The sequence below is a fragment of the Poromitra crassiceps genome (assembly GCF_964638095.1).
Source record: "Poromitra crassiceps genome assembly, contig: HAP1_SCAFFOLD_139, whole genome shotgun sequence".
In the NCBI taxonomy this organism is placed as follows: Eukaryota; Metazoa; Chordata; class Actinopteri; order Beryciformes; family Melamphaidae; genus Poromitra; species Poromitra crassiceps.
Window position 1 is genome coordinate 353,767 of NW_028152225.1, and position 26,185 is coordinate 379,951.

Genomic DNA, 26,185 nt, shown 5'->3' on the forward strand with positions numbered 1-26,185 from the left:
AGCCCACCCAAAGCTCTGATGCTAAAACCGCCCCTGCTTTCCAGTGTGTCCAATTATTCCAGATATATGAAAAACCAATACAACAAGCAATTCTGATATTTAGAACATTATTTTATATAGAGAATATTGCATAGTGGTACAAAGGCAGGTCAAGTTATATTACCCCATTCAGAGATCTCCGAGGTGGATTTGCAGTGGTCTTTCCCTCACAGCTGATATGAAGCAGGTCAAAAAATAGACCCTTGTAAACCGACCAATTCTAATATTTTGCGTGGGCTTTTAAAGTGCATTTTCTTGGGGGCGTCTCTCCCCGAAGGTTCCTCCTCCATCTGGGGACATCCTTCACTGCTTGGGCTGTCATTGGTGGTCATATGATCTCTCCCTTCTGTCACTCCTATGCAGGCATGTTTTCTCCTCCTCCTCTTGGTCCGCATCATGTGACCTGGCTTCCACTGGAGGTCACAGACTAACCCTCACTTGAAATAGTTACCTATTTACTTCCCTGTCTACCAAAGCAACTGTCAATATATTTACTTTAAATTCCTATTTTCAACTCCTATAATTTGGTCAGCTAATTTAGCTATTTACCTATTTAGAAATCCTATAGCACTTTATCTATGATTACTTTAGACTATATAAACTAATTCTACATCCTGGATAAGATCAAATTCAGCTAATCATGGGTTAATCCCAGTCTGAACTGGATTTAAACATCATACAGCCCAAACCACTACCTCTTAGTCTAAAACCACTCTATTGAGTGTAAAAAGAGAAGAGGATTGGTTCCTTCAGTTAAATTCAACAAATCAGAGAAAACCTCACCTTGTTTAATCAGGAGGAGGAAACTCTTATCAATTACCAATTATTAACTAATTTGACTATACATTTATTTTCCATTCTATAGTTGCAGTAGTAATAATAGGCTGATATTTATCTAAATATTATATAGCTCCCTTATTGTGTAGCAAGTAATGCAAGTTTGAGGTTATTCAAAACACAGCAAAATACAACATCTGACACCATTCCATTACTGTTCTAGACACACTCTATCATAAGATAACCAATATATTCTACTGAGCATCTAATATTCCCAAAGACCAACGCCGGGCCGTCTGAGATTCGAACCCGGGACCTCTCCTCACATGGGCTGTGTCCTTAGAGCAGATCCTGTCTTCTCTGGGGGGAAAGGTCAACGCATAGTAAAAACATCACTCATTAATTTAGTGCTGTTTTCCTATCCATTTGTCCTACAGGGGAATGGCTTTCATGTCCGGCAGATCTCCGTGACCTCTGCTCCAAAGTTAACCTACCATGGCCTATATGACGTCTGGTAAAACCTTTTAGGGAAAAAAAACGTTAAAAACCTTCTCACATAGATTCTGCCTGCTGCGGGCATTTGCTGGAATGTCCCCCCCACTTCTGCTTAAACATGTGACTACTGCCATTCTGTTAACTGAACGTTTTACTGCACTGTGACCTATATATTCTGCAGCCTGTACAAAATGTAACATTCTGGGGTTGCAGTTTCATTTCCTAAAAGCAGGCTCTGTCTTGGAATGAAGAAGTCTCCATCTGCAGTCATATGAGTGACATCCTTGCACAGCTTATCCGTTTCCCAGACCTGCCATAAACATAGCTTAAGATAACAGCTTGTCACACACAAAACATTGTTCAATTTCCACTGAACCCTCTAATGGTTAATCCCCAAAGCCACCATGTCTCCTGTCAGAAAGGGAGAAAGTTTATCTTTACAAACTCACAGCAGCTCACTCAGGGACCTACAAGTGTACTTCAGGAATCAAAGATATATTTGAATTAACAAATGATAAGATCATCTCTGTAATTGCATATTTTCACATCAGCTGGGCCTCCATGGTGAGATATCCGCCTCTCCTGCTGAATCCAATCTGGACTTAATGAAGAAATGTTTGCTTATTGGTTAAGAAAAAATGAGATCTTATCACGTATCCAGGGATTTGAGGAGTAAAATCCTATCAGCGGCTGAAACCATCAATCCCACCGTGGATGACGAATCGCCAGCTTATTTTGAGGCAAAAAAAAGGTTAGCATGAGTAAACTGACCAAAGATTCAGGTTAAAATTTTAATCAGAATCAACTTTATTGTCACATCCATTGTGTCACATCACAGGTTTACATGTTTAAAGAAGTGGGTGAAAATCTTTTTTTCTTGCAAGCGCCACCATTTTGTAGTTTTTGTGAAAAGGAAAGAGGAGGGTAGAGATAGAGAGGTCAGCTAATCAAGAGATATATACATAGCATAGTAGCAGGTATGTACTGTACATGAGGTTAGCAAAAGCAAAAATAGCTTCCTATGCAAAAATGTACATAAGGTGCAGTTCACTGGAACAGTAACAGTTATTCTGCAGTAAAAAGTCCACATAAGCTAACAGGACCACAAAGTCCGCAACATCAGTGGGAGCTGGGGCTCTGTGTCTCTGTCCCACTGATGACATCATCAGTGATGTCATAAATTCACAGTGATGATGTCATCAGTGATGTCATAAATGGTGACATCAGTTTATCAGTGATGACATCAGTGATGTCAGAGGCATTGTGACATCATCAGTGATGCACATATACACACACTCGTGCGCGCACACACACACACAGACACAAGAGACAGACATGCACACACACACACACACATCATCAGTGATGATGTAATCAGCCTGAGGCTCACGAGAGAGACTGAGGGAGAGGGAGGGAGAGAGAGGGAGCGGGAGAGAGACAGAGGGAGACATTGTGCGCACACCTACAGGGCAGGCAAGGCCACACAAGGGTTTAGGGGTTACCTACCGGATTAATTTGTGATTTCCGTCTATATGCCACATGAAATTTGGTGCTGCAACATTATATTGCCGGCGATATAGTGTCCGGTTGGCCAGAGCTCGAAATTCTGTGCCCTCTGGGTCCACTCTTTGGAGTGATTTGCGCACTCTTGCAACTTGACATGGTAAAGGGAAAGAGATGTAATTGAATTGTATGACAGAATATGCGATAGGCTATGAATGGATAATAATAATAACACTTGTGATTAATCTATTAATTATTTAGATTAAATAATTATCTTGAAATGGTGGAATATTTAATGGGATGCAATCATAGAGACACTGCGTAACGCGTCATCATTCAGAAACCACGCCCAAGACGGGGGAAAACACAAACTCCTGTCCAATCCTGGCGTTCTCCTATGTCACGTGCATGGTTGCGTGTTGCATCAAAAGATCGTATATACGGAAGATGAACACTCCAACTTACTTCTTGACAGCTAGATCCACATTTTTCTTCTCGCCAATTCTCAATGGCTTCCTTGTTTTGCTCAGGAGTACAAAAAAACTTTAACTGTCGATTTTTTACATTTGTTTTCTGCGCAGCCAACCACACAACAGCTTTTAGCTATGTTTAATTCAAGGAAAATGACGCTGGTGTGTGGAAATGAACGGAGCTCTTCCCCCGTGATGGGCGTGGCCTATTACATGCAGTGTCTCTATATGGGAGGACTGATGCTTTAACAAGTAACCTACTTTGCATGAGATGACCTCTTGTGCGAAGATACGCTCTCATCATGCGGTATCCACACTGTGGGTGCGCTCTGTGGATCTCTAGCACCAGAGTATCCAGCTGCGCATCTGTGACATTTGAATACATGGCTGACACACTAACAGAGGAGAAAACAAGGTCCATATTAAAGGGATATTTCACGTTAAAACACTTCTGGGGTCAATTTAACAACATACTTGGGCTTTTGTGTGCACCCCTGGCAGGTTTTAAGTTGCTTGATTCAATATTTAGATATGTGATATTTATTTCATCAGACACGCCCCCCTCCTATAAACCCATTGAACTTTAAACTCCATTTTAACCATGAAGAAGGAAATCTCTTGCGCTTCAGCTCCCCAAAAGAGGGAGGTTGGTGCTTCTCAGAACAGGAGGATATCACAACAAAGGAAGAATCTGGAGCACACAGGTCACTAGTGAGAAGGTTTCTTTAATAGGCTAAGTGCACCAACATTTCGACGCAACGCGTCTTCATCCTGGCGACGCGTTGCGTCGAAATGTTGGTGCACTTAGCCTATTAAAGAAACCTTCTCACCAGTGACCCGTGTGCTCCAGATTCTTCCATGTTAACCATGTTAGATTCATTGAAAACACACATCACTGGTTCTGGTGACCAACTTAAAACTGTCTGGGGGGTGCCGCTAAGTGACGACAGGCCGCAATGCCGATAGCCCACAAGCAGAACTAGCTGAGCGAGGCGCCGTGCAGCGTGTCGGTGGACCGGCTGGAGCTAACCTCTCCCAGCCCCCACACCTAAACCTATAACCTCTCCCACCCCCCATGCTTACTCCCCGGGACCCTAACCTCTCCCACCCCCACGCCTAAACCACCCCAGACATTAACCCTAAACCTAACCTCTCCCACCCCACACATAACCCTAAACCGAACGTGGGACGCTTGACGAGTTGAGAGTGATAAATGTGTTGGGCTGTGGGCATTGTGGGCCGTCTGCACTGCGGGTGGTCGGCATAGCGAGCGGATCCGTCTGGGGTGGCACACAAAAGCACGAGTAGACGTTAAGATGACCCCAGACATAACAGGTAAGGTAAATCATTGTTGCAATAGGGTTTTGCTGAAATAGGCTATGTAACTTGCTGACAACAGAGGTTTCTATCAGAGGTATAAGAATGCCCAAATACCATCGCACCACGAAGTATAAATCGGGCTTCATGTACGAGACTACGAGGCCATTTACACCTGGCGTTAACATGTGGTTTCTGCCATCAGATTGCAATCAGATTGTATTTTATCACTTCAGCCTGATTCCATTTACACATGGCGTTAACATGCATTTTCTGCAATCTGATTGCAATCAGATTGCAGAAATGGTTGTCCTCTCAATCCGCATAAAGTTGCTGTATCCAGATTGAGAGGACACATTGCATTTACACTTGTGTTCAATGTGTACACAATGCATCCCTGACCACCTCCGGAGGTGGTTTGGCCGATCAGATTGCAATCCTTCTTCAATGCGTTTTGGGGGTGTTTACACCTGGCATGTCCAGTGATAAAACACAATATGATTGCAATCTGATGACAGAAAACGCATGTTAACGCCAGGTGTAAATGGCCTCTACACCTTGCCCCGTTGCGACTTTTCCTGTTAGCTATTAGCATAGCTAGCAGAAAGAGTCCCAACAGGGCAAGAGACTACCTAGAAACAGCTCAGGACTAGGCTACATCACTTCAACACTAGACAAGGCAAAGCACACATTACAGAGTGGTAGAAGAATTCTTACCTTAGACCATTTTGCTGCATTTTATTGAGAATGGTATTTTTGCAGACTCCATACAGGGCCGCGATTTCTCGAATTTTGAAACCATGACAAAGGTACCACTCTATAGCCTCGGCGGGTATCTCAATGGTAGGTCTTCCTACTCGCCTTGCCACTGGGAGAGCCTGTAACACCTGTGTCAATTTAATTAGAACACCTGAGGTGTCCAGACCTGTGAAGGCAGAAAGTTCTTCCACCCTCTCTGAGATGGTTTTCACCCTATCACAAACATCAGTTGCTGATGCTTGATGATTCTCTAAATCGTCTGCTAAAGTATTGAGAGCTGAAACGAGTTCTGCTAACGCCATGCTGTCCCGAACGTAAAGGCGGAAGTTACGTCTTCTTCTATTGTTTTATGGCGGCAAACAGCTTTTTGTGCATTACCGCCACCTACTGGAGTTGAAAGTTACGTCGATGCTGTGTCATCTGTTTCAAAGAATTTGGATTGATAGAGTTGACATACGATGCTTTTTTTACAACAGCGCGGCCGCCATTTTGGACCGTTACACCGTGGGCAAGCAGCACAGAACCACGACACAACCTACAGCTAATCACTTTTTGGCACAACATCAGGAAAGAGAATATGGTTAGACGTTATTTTGCTAGATATTTGTCCTGCGGGACGATTTACTGGCCTCATTACGGCAGTCACCTACGGTCCAGAATGGCGGATATTACTGGCCACTGCTGTTGCAATGGAGTAGTCTATAGACCCCTTATACAGCTTGTCAACATTGAGCTGCGCGCGCAACGTGTAGGCAGAAAGCAGTCAGCTTTGCATAGACAGACAGCGAAAACTCTGTCAAAGCCCCGCTGTCAGGACTGCTCTATGCCCATCTGCAACACACAGTTATATTTTAGTTTTAAAATGCAGTTCTCGGCTTACTACCACAGCTTATCACCTGGTGATAAGCAATGTTATGCATCGAAATTAACGTTGTTTAATGGGACATGTCTTACAGACCCATAGCCTACGCACTGGCGCTGTCAATTGGCCAAGCCTAGTGGCCGGCAATACATATCGTGCATTCCTTTATAACTGGGGATAGCGTAGATAATTATTCTGTAACTTGCAAAGATATATTGTTATGTTGATAATGCACACAATTCAATGACATTATGTAACATTACTTGGTCGTTAACTAACCGAGCGATGTGGCTGAGCAGCCTACAGCTACAGGCAGCTTACCTGATTATGAAGAGCACTACAAAGTCGGGCATTTTTAATGATGTCCTCGTTCCAATCAGTTCAACTTAATAATGACATTATTTAACGTTACTTGGTCGTTAACTAACCTAGCGATGTGGCTGAGCAGCCTAGTTTCAGTTCAGGCAGCTTACCTGATTATGAAGAGCACTGCAAAGTCGGGCATTTTTAACGATTTCCTCTTTCGGCTTGCAACCAAAGACACCTACGGTTAGCCTCGCACACACGCAATAGAACACAACACAACACAGTCTGTTACACTATCAACAAAGCAAGGAGTAAAGTTTTACCGAATCCCGTCAACTCATACTGCTTTTAATGCTAACCGTAGGTGTCTTTGGTTGCAAGCCGAAAGAGGAAATCGTTAAAAATGCCCGACTTTGCAGTGCTCTTCATAATCAGGTAAGCTGCCTGAACTGAAAGGCTGCTCAGCCACATCGCTAGGTTAGTTAACGACCAAGTAACGTTAAATAATGTCATTATTAAGTTGAACTGATTGGAACGAGGACATCATTAAAAATGCCCGACTTTGTAGTGCTCTTCATAATCAGGTAAGCTGCCTGTAGCTGTAGGCTGCTCAGCCACATCGCTCGGTTAGTTAACGACCAAGTAACGTTACATAATGTCATTGAGTTGTGTGCATTATCAACATAACAATATATCTTTGCAAGTTACAGAATAATTATCTACGCTATCCCCAGTTATAAAGGAATGCACGATATGTATTGCCGGCCACTAGGCTTGGCCAATTGACAGCGCCAGTGCGTATGGGTCTGTAAGACATGTCCCATTAAACAACGTTAATTTCGATGCATAACATTGCTTATCACCAGGCGATAAGCTGTGGTAGTAAGCCGAGAACTGCATTTTAAAACTAAAATATAACTGTGTGTTGCAGATGGGCATAGAGCAGTCCTGACAGCGGGGCTTTGACAGAGTTTTCGCTGTCTGTCTATGCTGGGCTAACGACTTTCTGCCTACACGTTGCGCGCGCAGCTTGCTTTGTTGTCATTGTGACGTAGGCGTATAATTGGTCTATAGTCTTTCGGTTCTTATTAACCCAAGTTCTTTGTCTGTTTCCATTCGCCGGCATGAAAGCTTGTCGTGATTGGTACGCCGTGATGCAGTAAGATTGCATCTGATTGGCCAGATATGATCGAGGCGGCAGAGGGGATTCGCAGTAACCTCATGTCACGGCAGTATTGTGGACAGAGGTAGAGAATTGAACGAGAACACACACTACACAAGATGGCTGAGAGCGGTAAATCAATGGCAGAGCTCCTCAGAGAGGCAGCACAACTTTTAGAAGCCATGCCTGCGACTCCTCAACCCGACAGACAGCCCGTCATTGCTGGTGAAGCTCAAGCTGATGCTTCTCCACGCTTATCAATGATGAATCCAACTCAAGGTAAGTGTACTAGCTAGAGCTAATGGCGGCCAGTCTGTTTTGCTAGCTAGCTAACATTAAATAGCCTAGCCTAGTCGGACACGACAAGTAGCTATAATCAGGCCTAGGCTAGCTAACGTTAGTGGGCTGGATAGCTAACTAACGCTACAGTGTTGCCAACTTAGCACATTTGTCGACTTTATTTCCAAAATGCGCCTAGCGCCAAATCTGGGTCCATTTTCTGACCAGGGTGTATGTAAATGTGTTGAATTGAACGGATTTTGCCTTTAGGCGCCAATAGCGCCTTAGCTTGGAAAAGAGTTGGCAACACTGGCGACCTAGCCCCATAACATGATGCTGCTACTGTACTCTGATAATATTCTCGTACAGCAGTCATTGTCACACAGCGTTCGAATCCTCAATAGGTGGAAAATGCTGTTAAAAAAGCTCTCCTACCCCTACCCGACCTCCGATTGAAGATCCGAAGATATGATAGTCCGCCTAGTGAAGCTAGTAATTTAGCCGGCGCTGTTAAAATGATACTGCTTGCGTGAAACAACCGTTTAGAAGCAGTCTTCTAAAGCCAATTGACTTCTAAACCCCCCCCCCCCCCCCCTTTTTTTTTTGGCTCTGGGCCACTAGCATATTTCAAACAATACTCAAGGACCACCCCACCACACAACAATATAGTATATAAGAAGGCATACCACAGTCACTTCTATTTTATTAGAAATGTTATATTAATATTTAGTTATGCTTGGTTGTGTGCTGGTGTCACACACCAACAATAGCAGATCTACAAGCTCACAATGCGGTGCGCATGGATATCAGCTATTTTTTGGCGCGACACAGCGCACAACTAAGTATATCAAGCCCTTAACACAAATTATTTAATTTCAAGCTTTTTCCCACACTACGACTGTTGGTTAAACAGTTTTCTTAAATTTAATGAACTTGTGAAATATCGCTTAATTATTTTTTATACATTTAACACAGGTCAAAAATAAAATAAACTTGTAAAACATTTTCTCATGGACCACCTGTAATTATGCCACAGACCATTGGTTTAGAAACAGTGCTCTAAAAGGTGTTTCTTGTTTGTCCGTTAAAACAAACATTGAATTGTTAAGTTTAACATATTGTGAGTTTGGTCTGTGTTTTTGTTTGTTGGTTTGTTTTTAAGGAGCCGCTAATGATCCGGAGTACTTCAGGATGGAAGTAGAAGCTGCCTTTCCGCCACTGAGAGACAAAGGGGGGTTTGAATTGCTTCGAATTGGCGGCACTACACGCAGTCGAGATCTGTGTTTAATCCCGTGCCCAGAAGAGGGATACACAGTGCAACATCTGCGAAATCCACAGACGGGTATTGGACAGGCAACGATATACATACGTCCATTGCAGAGGAGTATTGAATTGGAAGTAAGTGTCAATGAGGGCGTCTGCTAAATGCTTTAATTGTAATTAATAATATAGGGTTTTATTGATATGTTACCAAATATTTGACATTTCTTTGTAATTGAGCTTGATAAATACTTAATCAATGCCATCATGTGCTGTATATCTATAGTATCTGTTGTGCCAATTAAAAGTCTTTATTATGTGAAATGTTTCCCCCCGTAATGTAGACCCCTGCCCATACCTCTTCCCAACAAGCTGGGCCTCTCACGCGATGCCTGGGGTGTGACCAGAATTTCCCTTTTAATCTGATGAAGAGTCACCTGACAAAATGCACAAGGTAGATATTGCCCTTTTCTCTGCTATTTCTAAATTTATTTATTTTTTGTTACACACTGTCCCAGAATACACTTTTTGTGGCATGGCTCCAGCAGTCTATTAGATGGTCAGCTTGTGTGTCCGCAGCTAAGCTTGCAAACTGCTGGACTGACCAAATTTCTCGTGCACACTGCCAGTACTCCCACGTTTTATACTTTAAATATTTAACTTTGTAATGGAAGTCAATGGGGCTCTAACCTTGCCCAAATTTGGTGTAACTGTGATAACTGACAAAACAGGCTGGCCACATTAAGTTAGAGATCCACTTTTGAGCCATGCCATTCCAAAGTTGGTCCAGAGATGTTTCACGTTAGTTTGGGACATACATTAAATAAATCTGTTGACACACATTTACAGGTCGCCCAGTGTTGCAGCAGACTCTGCCAACGACCACAGTTCATCAGACGAACTAGATGTCATTTTCGTCGTACCCTCAGTGTTCTCAGCCTCAGCTTCTCCAGCCAGGCCAGAAGAACCCTCCAGTGACGTTTCAACTTTGTCAGCCTCAACTACATCTTCAGCCTCAACTTCAACCTCAACTACATCATCAGCCAGGGCAGAGGAACCCTCCAGTATCGCCAATGACCTTAATGTGGTACCCTCAATGTCATCAGCCTCAGTTTCTTCAGCTTCCTCTCCAACCACAGGTATATAGTATAAGTTCGGAAATACTATTGTTTACAATGTTGAGTTTTAGAAAAATTGTAACGTTTTGTCTTAATTTGCTGTCATCAATCATCATGCATCTTTACTTTAGGGTGGAAGGTTGAACCTGATGTCCCTAAAGCTGCGTGGCTCTATAAGACAGAGTTATGTTCACGCTATGAAAACGAAAAGGGACTACATCTAAGAATGGACTTGAGGGACGATGTTGAGCAGCAAGATCAAGCACTTTTGTCCTTCTACAAGGTTCCTAAGAACAATTGGGCACGCCCTCTGAAAAGACAGAGTTATGTTCACGCTATGAAAACGAAAAGGGACTACATCTAAGAATGGACTTGAGGGACGATGTTGAGCAGCAAGATCAAGCACTTTTGTCCTTCTACAAGGTTCCTAAGAACAATTGGGCACGCCCTCTGACTTGTAGACTGGAAGGTACAGTATGACTCAAGTGTAAATGTTTCGAGAAATTCTGACTTTTTCTATTAAAGAAAGTTGCCTGAGAGCTTTCTTTTCCCTATAGGAGATCGTGCATTTGGCGAAGGAGTGACCAGGTTCTTCTTCTCGAAGATAATTTCCCTGTTACAGGATGGCATTCACCTGAATCTTGGTGTGTTGACAATGAATAACTGTTTATTTATGAAAATCTGTGTCCCACACATCACTCATATCTAGCATAGGGGCATTAGGGCTGTCAGGATAATTTTATTTTAGCTGACGATTTTCACACAAATAGTTGTGATAATGATTTAATTGTGTTTTTATCTACTTTAAAAAATAGCGGAAATAGCAGATCTGCTAGCTCACAATTGCTAGCCTTGCATTGTGACACGTTGGCTTGTAGATCTGCAATTTTCGTTGGCGATTTGGGGGGGAAAAGCGGACCAAGTAGAGCGCAGACCCCCGTCAACTACTGTAGTATTACTTTACTGTGTATAGAGGGTTTAAGTGGTTAATGCTATTGTATTCTGTGCAGGCAACATTGCTGTTACGAGGCTTTTTGATGGCGAGCCAGATCATTTGGTACCATCTATCTCTGAGACCCTGATTGAGTGTGACATGTTCTTTGTGGCCGGTAGGTTGATGTATTATTGAAAGGTCTATGCTCAAGTTTCAATGGCTACTTTCAACTAAAAGTTAAGATCAGTGTTTTTTTTTGTTATTGTCAACATAGCCTGTGAAGACCAAAAGCTACAATTTATTTCTCCTACTTTACTTTACTACCTAAATATAGTCCAACTAGCAAACACCATAATCCAAAAGTCCTATAACTAAAACTCTACAACTGAAAAAAGAAAGGTTAAAACAAGAACAGCTGTACTTTTGCTTTTGTCAGCATAATTCATAATTTCAATAAACAGGCATTGTACCATTTGCTGGACTCCAGTGAGTGTTCAGGGACTAGGATGTTCCGTTACTATTGATGAATCGATAGACTAAAGTTTTGGATACCTCCAGCGGGGGACAAACCGGTGACCTAATTTTCAGACGGGCTCTCTACCCACTAAGCTACGGTAGAAGAAATGCTTTGTGGTTTTTTTTTGTTGTTGTAGGCTATTGTTTATAATAAAAGAGAACACTGGTCTTATTCTTTAATGGCAAGCAACTTTTGTTACCTTTTTGAATGATTAAAATGGTACATTTTGTTTTCATTTAGCGAGGATGATGGACCATTCATTCCTGCATGGTGGACCCTGTGTGTCTGGCCTCAGTCCTGCAATTATTCATGTTCTCTTTGGGGGATCAGAAGAGACTGCAATGATACAAATTGAGGACTGCCCTGACCTGGACATCCGCAGCACCATCCAATTGGTATGGCGATTGATGTTTGTGTTCTGCCATTTTGAAAAATGTGTCTTAAAAGTGCAATATAGTTTTTTAGGAGTAAAATTTAAACCTTAGAAAAGTATTCTATGATGCAGACAATGGTACACACAGCCCAACAAGCCACCACCTCCTGCCACTGACAACACTCCGCTCTCGTTTCCTCTTCCACATCACTTGACATTTTGTGGCTCTAGTGTGAAGCGGCAATTTGAGCAACATTTTACCTACAACTAAAAAAGGTGTTTAAAAATTCTTGCTGGCGACGACAGTGAACTAAATGTTATTTTTGTGAATGTTAAATTTTGTTTTACTTTCTATTGTCTGACAGCTGGAGGGCGATGCAGAGTTGACTGAGGAGGAGACCATGCGTGTCAGCCAACTAATACAGGCCGCGGATCTGCCTCCTCTCACCCAACGCACTAGAAGATGGACATATGACCGTCTTCTCCTCTATGTGCTGATTCACACTAACTCATTTGAAGTGTGAATAAAAGATGCATAATCGTTTTTATTGTATTATGTCATGATTTCATCTCTTTTTGGTTGGTTTACATTTATTTGTGATGTAGGTTATTAGGCGAACTAGCCGTCAAGTAAGACAGCTGAGGAAGGGGTTGAAGGAGACCATGCTGTGGCCACTTCTTACCGAAAGAAGAGAATGTGTTCCGTTGTTCTTCCCAAGGGACTCTGAAGCTGCACCCAGTTCTCAGGTAACAATGGCATTCACACTTAATCGTGTGAAAAGAGGCACTTATTTTTTAGGTTGTAGCAGACTTTGCTGGAGTAAAGATGCTGGTATCATATTGACTACAGAGCTTGAGGGGAGTTAAAGACCCACTCCGCCCAAAAAATATATGTATTTTGTTTGGATAATGTGTTTTTTAAGCTTACTCATGAAAACCCTTGTGGTTTTTTGCACTATACTGTGGATATCTCTAAAGCAGGGATACTCAACTTGCTTTGCCCAGGGGCCACTTTTGCAAAATGACAGGAGACCAGGGGCCGGTCTATAAACAAACATGAATCATATACATTTTTCTGTACATGTAGCTCATTGTAGGTTTTTGGGGTGCCAGCTGGAATTTAGCCTGACAATTTTAAATGTTTAAGATTTTTACACTCTGCCATGAACCCACATGGCATAAATCTGAATCACCAAGCAGAATGCAAAAACAATATCCAGTGTATTGGAGGTACAAAGTTAGAAATTCCATTTCTTCACCTCTTCAATTCAGTTCAGTTACAGTATCAAATCTGTTCAGAGTAAACCCTCTTCCCAAACAAATCAATAAAGGATCTCTCAAAAAGAAAATTAATCAAACAGGTCGACTTTGTGCACACAGGGTAATTAGTTGGGTTACGTTAAGTTAGTTACAGTAAGTACATAAGTGCCTGGGTGGCAAGCAGACTGCGATATTTGTCAATTTAGCTGGAGTTAGAAAATGGTCAGGGGGCCACCCTGCACCCTATCGGGGGCTGCATCTGGCCCCTGGGCCTCAAGTTGAGTATCACTGTTCTAAAGTTTACCATTGATATAGAGATTTACAGCCAAAATCTAGTTTTCACACCAGCACTCACAGAAAACTGGTTTGATGCAGGGCACTTGATGTCATGCACCCAATGCTAAATGAGGGCAAAGATGGAGCCAAGTTTCAAAGTACTATGAAATTTTGGGCGAGAAAAATACTTTACATGAACATTTATTGAATAGAGATGATTTTTCGGAGGATTTAAACCAAACCATGGGACATGTGGAATGGGTCTTTAAGATACTGGTATCATAAACTGGAGACCTTGAGGAATCATGCTAGCTTGCAGAGAGGAGAAACGGCTAGAGGGGAAACGGTTGACACAACATGCTAAGCTGCATCTCAAAATAATCTTCAGGTTTTCAGATCATGTGTAATACTTTTGTGACATCTACTGTTGACCTTGTATCTCCCCCTCATGATCCCCCATCAACCACCAAAAATACACCAACATGGGTCTATGATCATAGAGCAGGGGTTCCCAAACTTTTCCATTCCAAGGCCCCCCAAATAGTATTAGCCTTTGGCTGTGGCCCCCCCTATTGCAAGAAGAAGGAAACCCATTGACAATACTATTAAATGTAAAATATCACATCCATATAACATCAGAATATATTTCCTTACTTTTATTAATGTAATAACGCAATAATTACATTTGTATCAAATCTTTTCTTATTTCTTCATACAGTATTTTTTCATATTCATTGTTTCTGTTTTCCGTTATAAACATTGTTCCAGACTATTACCCACACCAGGGGGAAATGACAATGATTGTGATGACGACTGACAGGCAATTAGACAGATGGGCATGGCAAATGTGATTTTTATGTGGAAGCAGGTGATTTGAATATATTTCTTAATACTACACTAAATTTAATTATACATTTTAATTAACTCATTGAGTGCCAAGGACGTCGATCGACGTCAAAGTAAATAGTGACGTAGAGTGCCAAGGACGTCGATCGACGTCAAATGCGTTTTTTGACGGTGGGACGTGGATCAAAGCTTCAGGCATCTCCTGTACAAATATGGGAGCTATTGAAGGTGTATAATCTATTTTACGGACTCATTAAGTGGCGACAGTGCTCTCCAGATTAGAGACAGGTCCGGAAAACAGCAGGAAAAAGCCGTGATCAAAGAGAAACCGATGCATGCTGCAGCCAGAGCCATATAGATTGCTCTGTCTGGAGCTGACGTTGGCTGCGGACAGCAGTCAATCTGCGCTCACAACTGAGCCCCTCTGTCTCTGTCTGTCTGTCTGTATAGTTTCTCCACACGATTAGCAGCCAGAAAAGCAGCACCCGACGCCAAACCATTCTCAGCAGTCCGGTTTGGCTCTTCCGTGAATCGACAGAACACCGGCGCACAAAAAACGGAGCACTCCGAAAATAGATTGGGTGCGTGTTAGGCTGTGTGAAGTGTGGGGAGGAGTTTGCAGCTGAGGGGGGGGAGAGGGGGGTGGGGCACGCAGGGCATCACACAACTACACCACGTCACTACATCAGAAAATATTATCTTCAGTCAGTGAATGTGCTTGAAATGCTTCATTTCACAAAAGGCGGAATATCTCAGCTAATAATTTGAAACGCCTGTATTTGCTCAAAACAACCTATCTTCTCCGGCTCATAACTAAAGAACGGAAAATGGTATCAATAACCTTTTTTTTGCTGATGATACAATAGAGCCAGCTCGTTCTTTGTGCGTGTTCGGTGTTTACATATTAATATCACACAATATTCTGTGGGCCTCGAGAAATCACTGAAAACGCTCTGAAAACTCTGGCACTGGGAGCGTCCGTTCTCCAAAAGTGGCTGGCACTCAATGAGTTAAGAAAATATTCTTTATTTATTATTTTATGGTATTAACAAATATAACAATAATTTCCTTCCCCATAAATATGTTTTTTAAGCATTTCCATTAATTTGCTGAGGTCCCCCCCTAGTGCCTCCTGGAGGCCCCCACTTTGGGAACCACTGTCATAGAGGTTTTAAATCTTTTGCAGGCAATCATCGAAAGGATTGTGTGGCCCATCCTGGATGGTGACAACGACGATGATGAGTGTACTCTCGAAGATAAGTGCAGAGTGGCAGCATACCTTCGGCTTTTCATTGAAAATGGTAATCAGTGCAACATTTACTGGAAGCTGTGAATCTGAATGTTACATTATAGTGAAAATGGGTGAAGGCATTTGTAAAGTGGTTAACAAAGTTGTCATCTTCAGGCATTCCTACATTTTTAAAGGGATAGTTGGGATTTTATGACTATTACTCATGGATAATGCTTAAACGCAATGACACTGGTAGGGGTTTGGGTTGTGTAGTTACCTTGTCATGGTGTAACTAGTCTAATTGGCGAGATATCTTGGTCCATTGATTAGATATTGTAAAAAATAGTCTCCTCATTGACTTACATTGTACTGTGAAACAGCTGTCAAAGTCACTCTTTTAGCACATAAATGAACGCAAACAAAGCTGACTCTGCCAATATATAACATCACAAAACCCAGTATGGCATTTGTTTTGAGAAAAAATGTCAGCTTCCTGCTGATTTTACTATTTGAAGATCTGGATCCACGGATCCAGTCTGGATCTTCTTCCTAATAGAAATAGCTAAATCAACATGAAGTTGTATTTTTTTTTAATACAAACTAATTCTGTACCAGGTTTTGTGATGTTACATATTGGCAGAATCAGCTTTCTTCGTTTGTGCTAAAAAAGTGACTGAGCTTGTGGAAGCTAAAAACCGAATCTAAGAAAAACCCTCAAGCTATGTAAGTCAAGTATTTTTGGGAATATCAATGGAGCAAGATATCTCACCAACTGGACTGTTACATCATGACATCAGTGCCACAGTAAATAATTATTACACAGGAATCTTGTAATTGACACATGGCAACACACTCACACCACTACCCCCACCCAATACAGAGATGGGTACATGGATCAAAATGTATTGTATTCATTCGTCATATTCCCTTTTTATGCCTCCGCCGGCGAAGCCAGGCCGAAGGCATTATGGATCCGGGTTGTCCGTCCGTACGTACGTACGTACGTACGGCCGGCCGTCCGTACGGATGTCCGTCCGTCCGTACGGATGTTTGTTAACGCCATATCTGAGGAACGCCTTGACGGAATTTCATCAGATTCACCTTAAACATTCACTTAGGCTCAAGGATGATCTGATTAGATTTTGGTGGTCAAAGGTCAAAGGTCAAGGTCACTATGACCTCTCGAACGCCATTTTCAAGCTTGTTAACGCGATATCTGAGGAACGCCTGGACAGAATTTCATCAGATTCCCCTTAAACATTCACTTAGGCTCAAGGATGATCTGATTAGATTTTGGTGGTCAAAGGTCAAAGGTCAAGGTCACTGTGACCTCTCGAACGCCATTTTCAAGCTTGTTAACGCGATATCTGAGGAACGCCTGGACGGAATTTCATCAGATTCGCCTTAAACATTCACTTAGGCTCAAGGATGATCTGATTAGATTTTGGTGGTCAAAGGTCAAGGTCACTGTGACCTCTCGAACGCCATTTTCAAGCTTGTTAACGCGATATCTGAGGAACGCCTGGACGGAATTTCATCAGATTCGCCTTAAACATTCACTTAGGCTCAAGGATGATCTGATTAGATTTTGGTGGTCAAAGGTCAAAGGTCAAGGTCACTGTGACCTCTCAAACGCCATTTTCAAGCTTGTTAACGCGATATCTGAGGAACGCCTGGACGGAATTTCATCAGATTCGCCTTAAACATTCACTTAGGCTCAAGGATGATCTGATTAGATTTTGGTGGTCAAAGGTCAAAGGTCAAGGTCACTGTGCCCTCTCGAACGCCATTTTCAAGCTTGTTAACGTGATATCTGAGGAATGTCTGGACGGAATTTCATCAGATTCACCTTAAACATTCACTTAGGCTCAAGGATGATCTGTTTAGATTTTGGTGGTCAAAGGTCAAAGGTCAAGGTCACTGTGACCTCTCAAACGCCATTTTCAAGCTTGTTAACGCGATATCTGAGGAACGCCTGGACGGAATTTCATCAGATTCGCCTTAAACATTCACTTAGGCTCAAGGATGAACTGATTCCATTTTGGTTATCAAAGGTCAAAGGTCAAGGTCACAGTGACCTAACAAATGCCATTTTCAAGCTCGGTAACGCCATATCTCAGTAACACATTGACTAAATTTCTTCACATTTGGCTCAAATATCCAATTCTGCACAGAAACGCCTTGATGCAATTTCTTCCTATTTGGCTCCAACATCCACTTGGACTCAAGAATGAACTAATGGCGGAGGCATAAGTCCGCGTTGCGGTCGTTCTAGTTTTCTTCATTATAGCATCCTCGAAACAACTGAAAACACTCCTGAAGTTCTGGACAGGATGGGAACTTGTGCCCAGAGAACTGACTGTGGAAGTGGTACACTCTGCTCTCCCGAGGTCCTCCACCTGCTTTGAAACACTCCGTCTTCCAGCACACTACCAAGACTATGACTTATTTGTGACTGACATTCAGGCCTGCATTGACACTAGTGACAGTGGATTTGGTATTTCCTAGGTCAGTGGTTCCCAAACTGGGGTATGCGTCCCCCTAGGGGTACGTGGAGGTACTGCAGGGGGTACTTAAGAGAAAGGGGACATTTGAAAATATAAGAATAAATCCTGAAAATAAACGAAACATTAAAATAAATCTGCTCAGGAGGAACTAATTGCAACTATTTTAATCAATTTCTTAATTTGTAATGTTATATTCTTAAAAAGGTGGGTTATTCATTGCATCATATGCTATCGTTTTTTTTCTAAGAAAAATGTTGGAGTCGGCTAAAGGGGGTACTTGGATTCGGAAATCAGGGAAAGGGGTTATTGAAGCCAACAAAGTTTGAGAACCACTGCACTAGGCTTATTTTGTAGTTTGTTTTCCAGGCTTTTTGAAACTTGAGCATAGACCTTTAACTAATCCATCATCAACCTACCGGCCACAAAGAACATGTCACACTCAACCTGTATCTGAGAGGTAGATGGTTCCAAATGATCTGGCTCTCCATCGAAAAGTTTAACATATTTGTTGCCTGCACATAATACAATAGCATTAACCAACTAAAACAAGGTCAGGTGAACATCTATTAATGAGGTGGCAGAAAGTTCTTCCACCCTCTCTGAAGGCATTTTTACACTATCACAAACATCAGTTGCCGATGCTTGATTATTCTCAACATCGTCTCCTAAGTATTGAGAGCTGAAACAAGTGTTCATGACCTTGTTTGACCTAGGCTAGGGCTTCATGCCCCAGAAGTACTTATTATATTTACTTTAACAGGTTGAGTGTGACATGTTGTTTGTGGCCGGTAGGTTGAAGGTCTACGCTCAAGCTTCAAATGGCCTGGAAAACAAACTACAAAATCATGCCCCAGAACAGTATTTTTATACTAGTACTTTTATTTATTTTTACTTTAAGCACTTTACAAACAAAAACATTACATTTGAAAATGTCTTGTTGTTTTGTTGTTTGTTGGTTCTGACTTGAAGCACCTGTTAAAACTTTATATTGTTAAAAAAAAAATTGTCAAAACTTATTAAATGAGTTTTAAAACTGTTATTAAATGAGTTTACATTTTTTTAACCTAGGTGGTAGGTAACTTCCAAACTCAACTGTACCAGTACAACATCACAAGCTCGAGTGTGTTCAGCAGTCATTTTGATGTAAATGTTCAGTTTAATTTAACCTACTTGAGTGCCAGATATGAATGACGGAACTACAGGGGAAGTCCTAGAAATGCACTGGATGTACATGTGTGCTTTATGTTGGCAGAGAGGAGAAGACGGGAGGACACAATACCATGTGCCATTTTTTATGTTTGGGTTAATCAGTGTGTGAGTGTGCCATAGTAACGTTTATGCACAGTTCCCATTTCAGCACATTGTTTTCAATGTCATTCCTTAATTTACAAAGGGTTCCAATGTCAAAATGGGACAATGTGTAACAAAGGGGACTTGGTATGTGGATGAGAGGGAAAGTCACCCCCCCCCCCCCCCCCCCCTGCAAAAAATATCTCTTGCACACATTGCTACTGTGCCATTGTTTGAGCTGCTCCATGTCAGTTGTTGCATGCAGCAGGGCTGAGACCATGGCGATGAAGACAAGTCATGCAGATACTGGGGACTGCTGGGCCATTTCTGCTTGGTGAAGTCCACACCTGAAGGAAAATGAACACATGTACCCACAATCCCAGTTAAACAGAGTACTGACCTAATCATATCAGGATATAATGGTAACTAACTGGTTATTGTGAAATTATTCTAGAGTAGACAAAGTGGCCATAGATGAGAGGTGATGGGAGGATTAAGAGGTTAGGGAAGTGACAGCTGACCTACAGTATCTGTGCAGCCTAGGTCCAGTCCATCTTCTCCCTGGCTGTGTGATTGAGGTCTGACAGCAACATCCTCCATGGCTGTGGTCACAATTGATGAAATGCTGACTCCATCATTGTGTCATTAAGCTGTAAACAAGAGGGAGAGAAATGTGTCAGTCATTTTGAACTGAAAAGTTACATGAATCAAGACAACCAACACAATTGAAAATACAGGCAGAGCCAGGCAGGGTCTTTGTAGCTAAATAAGCTGCCACACACTTCTAGTGGCTATGTGATTATTGAGAATTATCGTTTCTATGAGCAACATAGCCTACTTTGTTATTGTGTTTTTAAGACTATGCTGCATATTCTGCCTTCAACGTTATGACAATACAATAACTGTAGCTAGTAATAATGTTCACTTAAAACTGTGATGCCGGTACTAGCACCCATGTCCTGCAGACCAAGATCGCTTTATGACACTTGTATTATGTTCTCTCTTGACAAGATCCTTGTAGATTTGTGTTGTGTTGTCTCATCATAGCTTGGTCAATGCCGTTTACAATCTTTACAAGGCTAACCTTAAGTAGCTGGCTATACTGTCTCAGTAACGTTAAAAACAGCAACTTAACATTACCTGTTGATGTCAGCTGACTCCCGCTGACGATCCTTCCAACATTGCATCCCTAAACTCATTCAAGTCTACTTTTACTTAATTAATAATCGATAAGACTTTATCACCCACTAAAAACTCTTGTGACGATTCACTGGCATTTAAACATGGCGGAGTGGGCCTTGGGCAGACAGATCAGGAGACAGACCAAAGTAACAGAGTCCAAGAGCAGAGGATTACCCAATCAGCGAATAGGTCCCGCCTTATGGTCCCGCCCCGTTCGTGTTGATTGACAGATGGCGATGTATTGGTCCAAAAATTAAATACGCAATTAAATAAATAAAAAACGCCATGAAATAAATAAAAAACACAATGAAATAAATAAAAACTGCAATTAAATAAATAAATAGATTTCTTTATTTAATTGCCGTTTTTATTTATTTCATTGTGTTTTTCATTTATTTCATGGCGTTTTTATTTATTTCATTGGCGTTTTTATTCATTTAATTATTTATTTATGATTTCATTTTTGGACCAATGTACTTGAAAAGTCATCATGAAATAGATAAAAGTGGTCATGAAAAGTCATCAAGAAATCAATAAAAGAGGCAATGAAAAGTCGCAATGAAATAAATAAAAATGCAATGAAATACAAAACCCAATTAAATAAATAAATGCATTTATTTATTTAATTGTGTTTTTATTTATTTAATTGGGATTTCTATTTATTTCATCGTGTTTTTATTTATTTAATTGGGTTTTTATTTATTTCATTGTGTTTTTGATTTATTTCATTGCATGTTATATTTATATCATTGAGTTATTTATTTATATCATTGTGGTATTTCATATATAATTGTTGGGCCCATACGCTTCCATACTCCTTTGCACTGCAAGCACAGACATAGATAATTGTTTGGAAATAAATGTCAACAAAACTGATTTTAAAATGTAAATTTTGTTTGCAAAAAATATGTGATGTATGTAAACAATTATTAAATCGATATTTTTTCTTTAGCTACATTTTGACTGGGTTGGTAAATATTCTATAAGGCCGGACTTTTGGAACGATACCAGTTGCATTGGCCACGGCCAGTAAAAATCCTAGCAGAATCCCTGCTGTCCATGGTGCTCAAATTGAATGGAGCTAGGAGAGATAGACACACATCACTTTGGTTCAGTCTGCTTTTCGTGGTGAATTGACCTTTCGGCCCTATAGGCTATTTTTTTTCTCAATTGTATATCCACAGAATGGAAACCACGGAGAAGTGAAATGTGCAGTGACATCAATGAGAGAACGAGAGAGAGAGGGGGATAGAGAGAGAGCTGCACCCACATGAGCAGACAATGCGATCTGATCACTTATTTAGGGATCAGATTATTTAGTTATATATTTAGGCTATTTAATTACCCTGGCATGGCACGGCTATGATTTTGTTTAGGTTTTGTTTATGTTTGTAGTCAACTACATTCTATCTTTCATTCTGTGATTGTGCATATCGACCTACTGTATGTTCAGACTCAGAGTGCAGACAGTTCCCGACATTTTGCATTGTGCAAGGACACTCAGGTTTAATACTGCCTTCATCTCACCACTGCTGTGAAATACATATTTTACTTGATTTCGAAACAGTAGTCTTTAGTTTCTTGTGTTGTTATTTAGCTTTTCAGAGGCTATTGCATGGTTCAAAAGTGCAGAAATAGGCATGGCGGCCCCTATCGTTGCATCGGCGCAGTTTCTAGGCCGAGCGGCAGGCGCAGATCAAAGCAGTGGGCGTGGAAAGGCGCACTTGATATCGTCGTGCTGGCGCTAGATGCAGCCCAAAGCATTACAACCACGCCTTTTAGGCGTAAAATTATGCACCGTCATGCTCATTGGATAAGTGCAATAAACGAATCGCACGCTTGCCTTTTTAGCTCCAATTCCAGTGATCCCGCAAAACCAGACGAAAGCCAAACGCTCTGCCCCCCCCCCCCCTCCCTTCATCCAGCCTGTCTGTCTGCATTATAGGCTATTATTCCATATTATTATGCTTCTCAAACCAATCTAACTGCAGTTTCAATACTGCAAGCATGTAAATACGCTACACTATAGCAAGATCAAAGTGAAAATAATGTTCTATGCATCAGCTAGAAAAATATAGCCTATTAGATTGGTGAAAGTTTGTCCAGAAAGATATCATTTTCTCTCGCCTGCTGCAGGAAGGATGATGCACATAAATATACCCTACATTATGTCAAGTCATTGCATAAATGTGTTTTTATTGTAAAACTAAATGTGAAATAGGGCCAAGTTATTGGACGGACATCACAGTATAGCAGATGCCATTAGAAGCGCGTTCCGAAGCGCGTTCCGCTGTTACTTCTCTAAATCACGTTAACTCGACAAGGGGTATATATATGCCCAGGAGGACATATATGTTTCACATAGGGTGGTGTTTTCATTTCGAGGTTTTATTTGGTCCAATATTGAAATGTTGACAATGGCAGGCTGTGTTACCATTACACATTAATTTAGAACTACCTTTTATATCTATTTTGGCTCATTTGGTGGCTATTTAGTAGCGAAATGAAGAAACACAATGCATGCTGGGAACTCAGAGAGAGAGAGAGAGAAGGGTGACAGAGAAGAAGCAGTGAAGGCAAAGAATAGGCCTGCTTTTGAAAAGCGCAAAGCGCTAAATGTAGGCCAGCTCCCAAGATATGACTAGGCTGGTATTTAGCGCCGACACGCCCACTTTGGGACTGCGCCACGCCCATTCGGCCTAAAGCGCATTTGGCAGCCTAAAGCCTATTGCTATCTTGCCGAAACAGGCGCAAGGCACGTTTTTTTGCGGTTAAGGCCTGTGGGAGAATAGAGCCCGGCGTTTATATAACCTAATGTTTTACTATCAAACAAATATCAGCCCCCGTCCCCAGTTATAACTGCACCCTCAGTCATGTCATCCTCCCGCCGGGCCCGTACTCCCGAGTGGAGGCATAATGTTAGATTACGTGGACAGCTGTGGAGTGGAGAGAGAGAGAGAGAAGAGGAAATTAGTTAAAGCAGTAGCCTACAATAAAATATTCGTTTTTACAGTTGGTTTAGGCTACATTTTAGCACCCCTGCCGATGGACAGCGACATCAGCCTGCCTGGGAAAGGATGTTCTTGAGTGCGAGGAGAGATGCGATGCGATGTCTGTGGAATATTGGGTGGTCGAGGGTAGGTCGGACTAGCGGGAGGTCGGAACAGCAGGAGGTCGGAATAGCGGGAGGTCGGAATAGAGGGAGGTCGAACCAGCGGGAGGTCGTAACAGCAACATGGAACCGCATATTGAAGCTTTGTCACGTCCCTTGTGCGTTGCTTGTTACTAACATGGTACCCTTGAGCGACCCATGAAACAACTTGGGCTTTCCAACTAAACTCCAATGTAAACCCATGGAAGTAATCTTTGACGCTCATGGCAACTGCTCCACCGTCCCAACACGCTGCCCTTGTGCGACGGATATAACGACCTGGGCTTTCACTATTTTTTTTTTTCATTAGGGCTTTCACCAGGGGTGTATTTTCCACTAGATTTCCACAAAACCTAGACTCCGTCCCCCCACTTTTTAAACAAATATGATTTTATCAGAGATCAGATGATGTGGAGAAGGTGCCTGAAGACCAGTGTTGGGTTACTGTAATTACATTACTTTTGTACTTTGGTAACTAGTAGTGTAAGGCACTACTGTTCCTAAGTGCAGTAATCACATTACAGTTACTAATCAAACACTCAACTCCTGTTCTAATAGCATATCCTGTGGCAAAACTGTCAAAATGCTGTTTATTTGCATTCAACACACTGACCAACACACATCATCTCAGATGGGGTGACTTAACTTCACACCAGACTTACTCTCTCGTAACGGACAAGCCCGTCTTTTATTGTCACAAGAACACCACACTACATGCATGCGGCAACAACACACTCATGCTGACGGTGGCCGGTGAAAAGTGTCCTCTGCATTTAACCCATCCAGGCCTTTCCTTTCCTCCGAGGGGCAGGCCAGGAGCAGTGGTCGCTTTCTCGTACAGCGCCCGGGGACCAACTTCGGATGTTGTCGTCACTGGTCGGATGACGATGACGATCTGATCTTCTGCATGTTTTTAGTGGGGGGGTTATATATGGAGGAACCCCTGGTTACTTACTTACTGGAACTTACCCATGGTGCCAACCATTCAACTTTGTATTAGCATGCAGAACAGCATTATTAGTCGACACATAACTTTGCAGATAACTAACATCATGGATATAGAACAAGAAGTCATTTGACAAACAATTGACAACACACATTGACAAACAATTGACAAACATTGACAAAGAAATCTACAACCAAAACACACTACCCCAGGGCATGCTGGGAACTCCGTCCACTTTCCCCTTCCACAGGTTCAATTTGCCAGAAAGCTTTGAGGGAAAATAGATTTTTACACTCTGTTTTACAATTAAATCAAGCTAAAAAGTGTTAGATATCTTTATCTTTATGTCTATTGTTTATTTGAGCAGGGACAGTACACAATAAATATATTGCACCAGAAATAGCTAAAAGCTAATTTGCATCTGTAGTCCCTGGGCGCACAGAGTCCTGTGCGCACACAGTACATATCAAATACAGAAAGAAAAGAAAATCCTAGTGTCTAAACAATCAAGATACATGATACAAAAAAGAATGAGACTTACTATTAGCAAGGTAATACACATACAATGCGCACAACAGTGAAATATACTGTAGATAGAAATAATATTCATTTTTAACACAACATGCAATTCTGGAATATTTGAATATTGGACAAAATAAAATGAAATGTAAACCATAAGAGAAACACACAGTGATGGGAGCTATAAATACCCCTTGCATGCAACGTGTTATAGTGAAGTTTGAGACCACAGTTGGATGGGATAAATAAAAATGGCAGCACAGCAGCAGTGGCTAATTGGACTATCTTCTACAACTTTTGAGGGGTGCAGATTAATTTGTTGCGCGGAAGGACAAGAATGTGACAGTAAAGTGCAAACTTTGCCCTGGACAGAAGCACATATCTACCGTGACATCAAACCTTTGAAAGTATATACAGAGGCAACATGCTAACACAAAGCTGGTTGCGAGAGATCCGCAGAGCCAAGCTGAGTCACCTGCCTCAAGCAAGCAGCAAAAGATGGCTTTTCACCAGGTAACATCAAAATCAGAGATGGACAGGCTTGTTGCCTCGTACATGGTAGAGGAAATGTTGCCAGTTTCAACAGTAGAATCGGCATTTTTCAGAAACATACTGAGCAAAATACAGATGGCAGGGAATGACAGCCACCATCAGACAGGAAAAGTTTTGCAATCTACCTTATTATGATAGTTCTAATCATGTGCAAATCTTGTGCTAATATATGGGCAAATGTAAGGTTTAATGTTGTATTGTTAACTGGCAAATTACGTGACAATGCATCTCAGGCGATGTTATGGAGTAACGCA

At 41.7% G+C, this 26,185-nt stretch overlaps 2 long non-coding RNA genes across 2 annotated transcripts; both read right to left on the reverse strand.

The window, feature by feature from the left end:
• Positions 1-1,997: 1,997 nt before the first annotated feature.
• Positions 1,998-5,483, reverse strand: LOC310770634. The gene is made up of 4 exons (XR_014552335.1): positions 5,319-5,483; positions 3,546-3,679; positions 2,818-2,965; positions 1,998-2,040 (listed from the first exon to the last, which is right to left on the reverse strand). It is a non-coding gene; the product is annotated as an uncharacterized lncRNA (long non-coding RNA).
• A 14,306-nt stretch (positions 5,484-19,789) lies between these two features.
• Positions 19,790-20,857, reverse strand: LOC310770633. The gene is made up of 3 exons (XR_014552334.1): positions 20,722-20,857; positions 20,107-20,231; positions 19,790-19,928 (listed from the first exon to the last, which is right to left on the reverse strand). It is a non-coding gene; the product is annotated as an uncharacterized lncRNA (long non-coding RNA).
• Between the last annotated feature and the right edge of the window lie 5,328 nt (positions 20,858-26,185).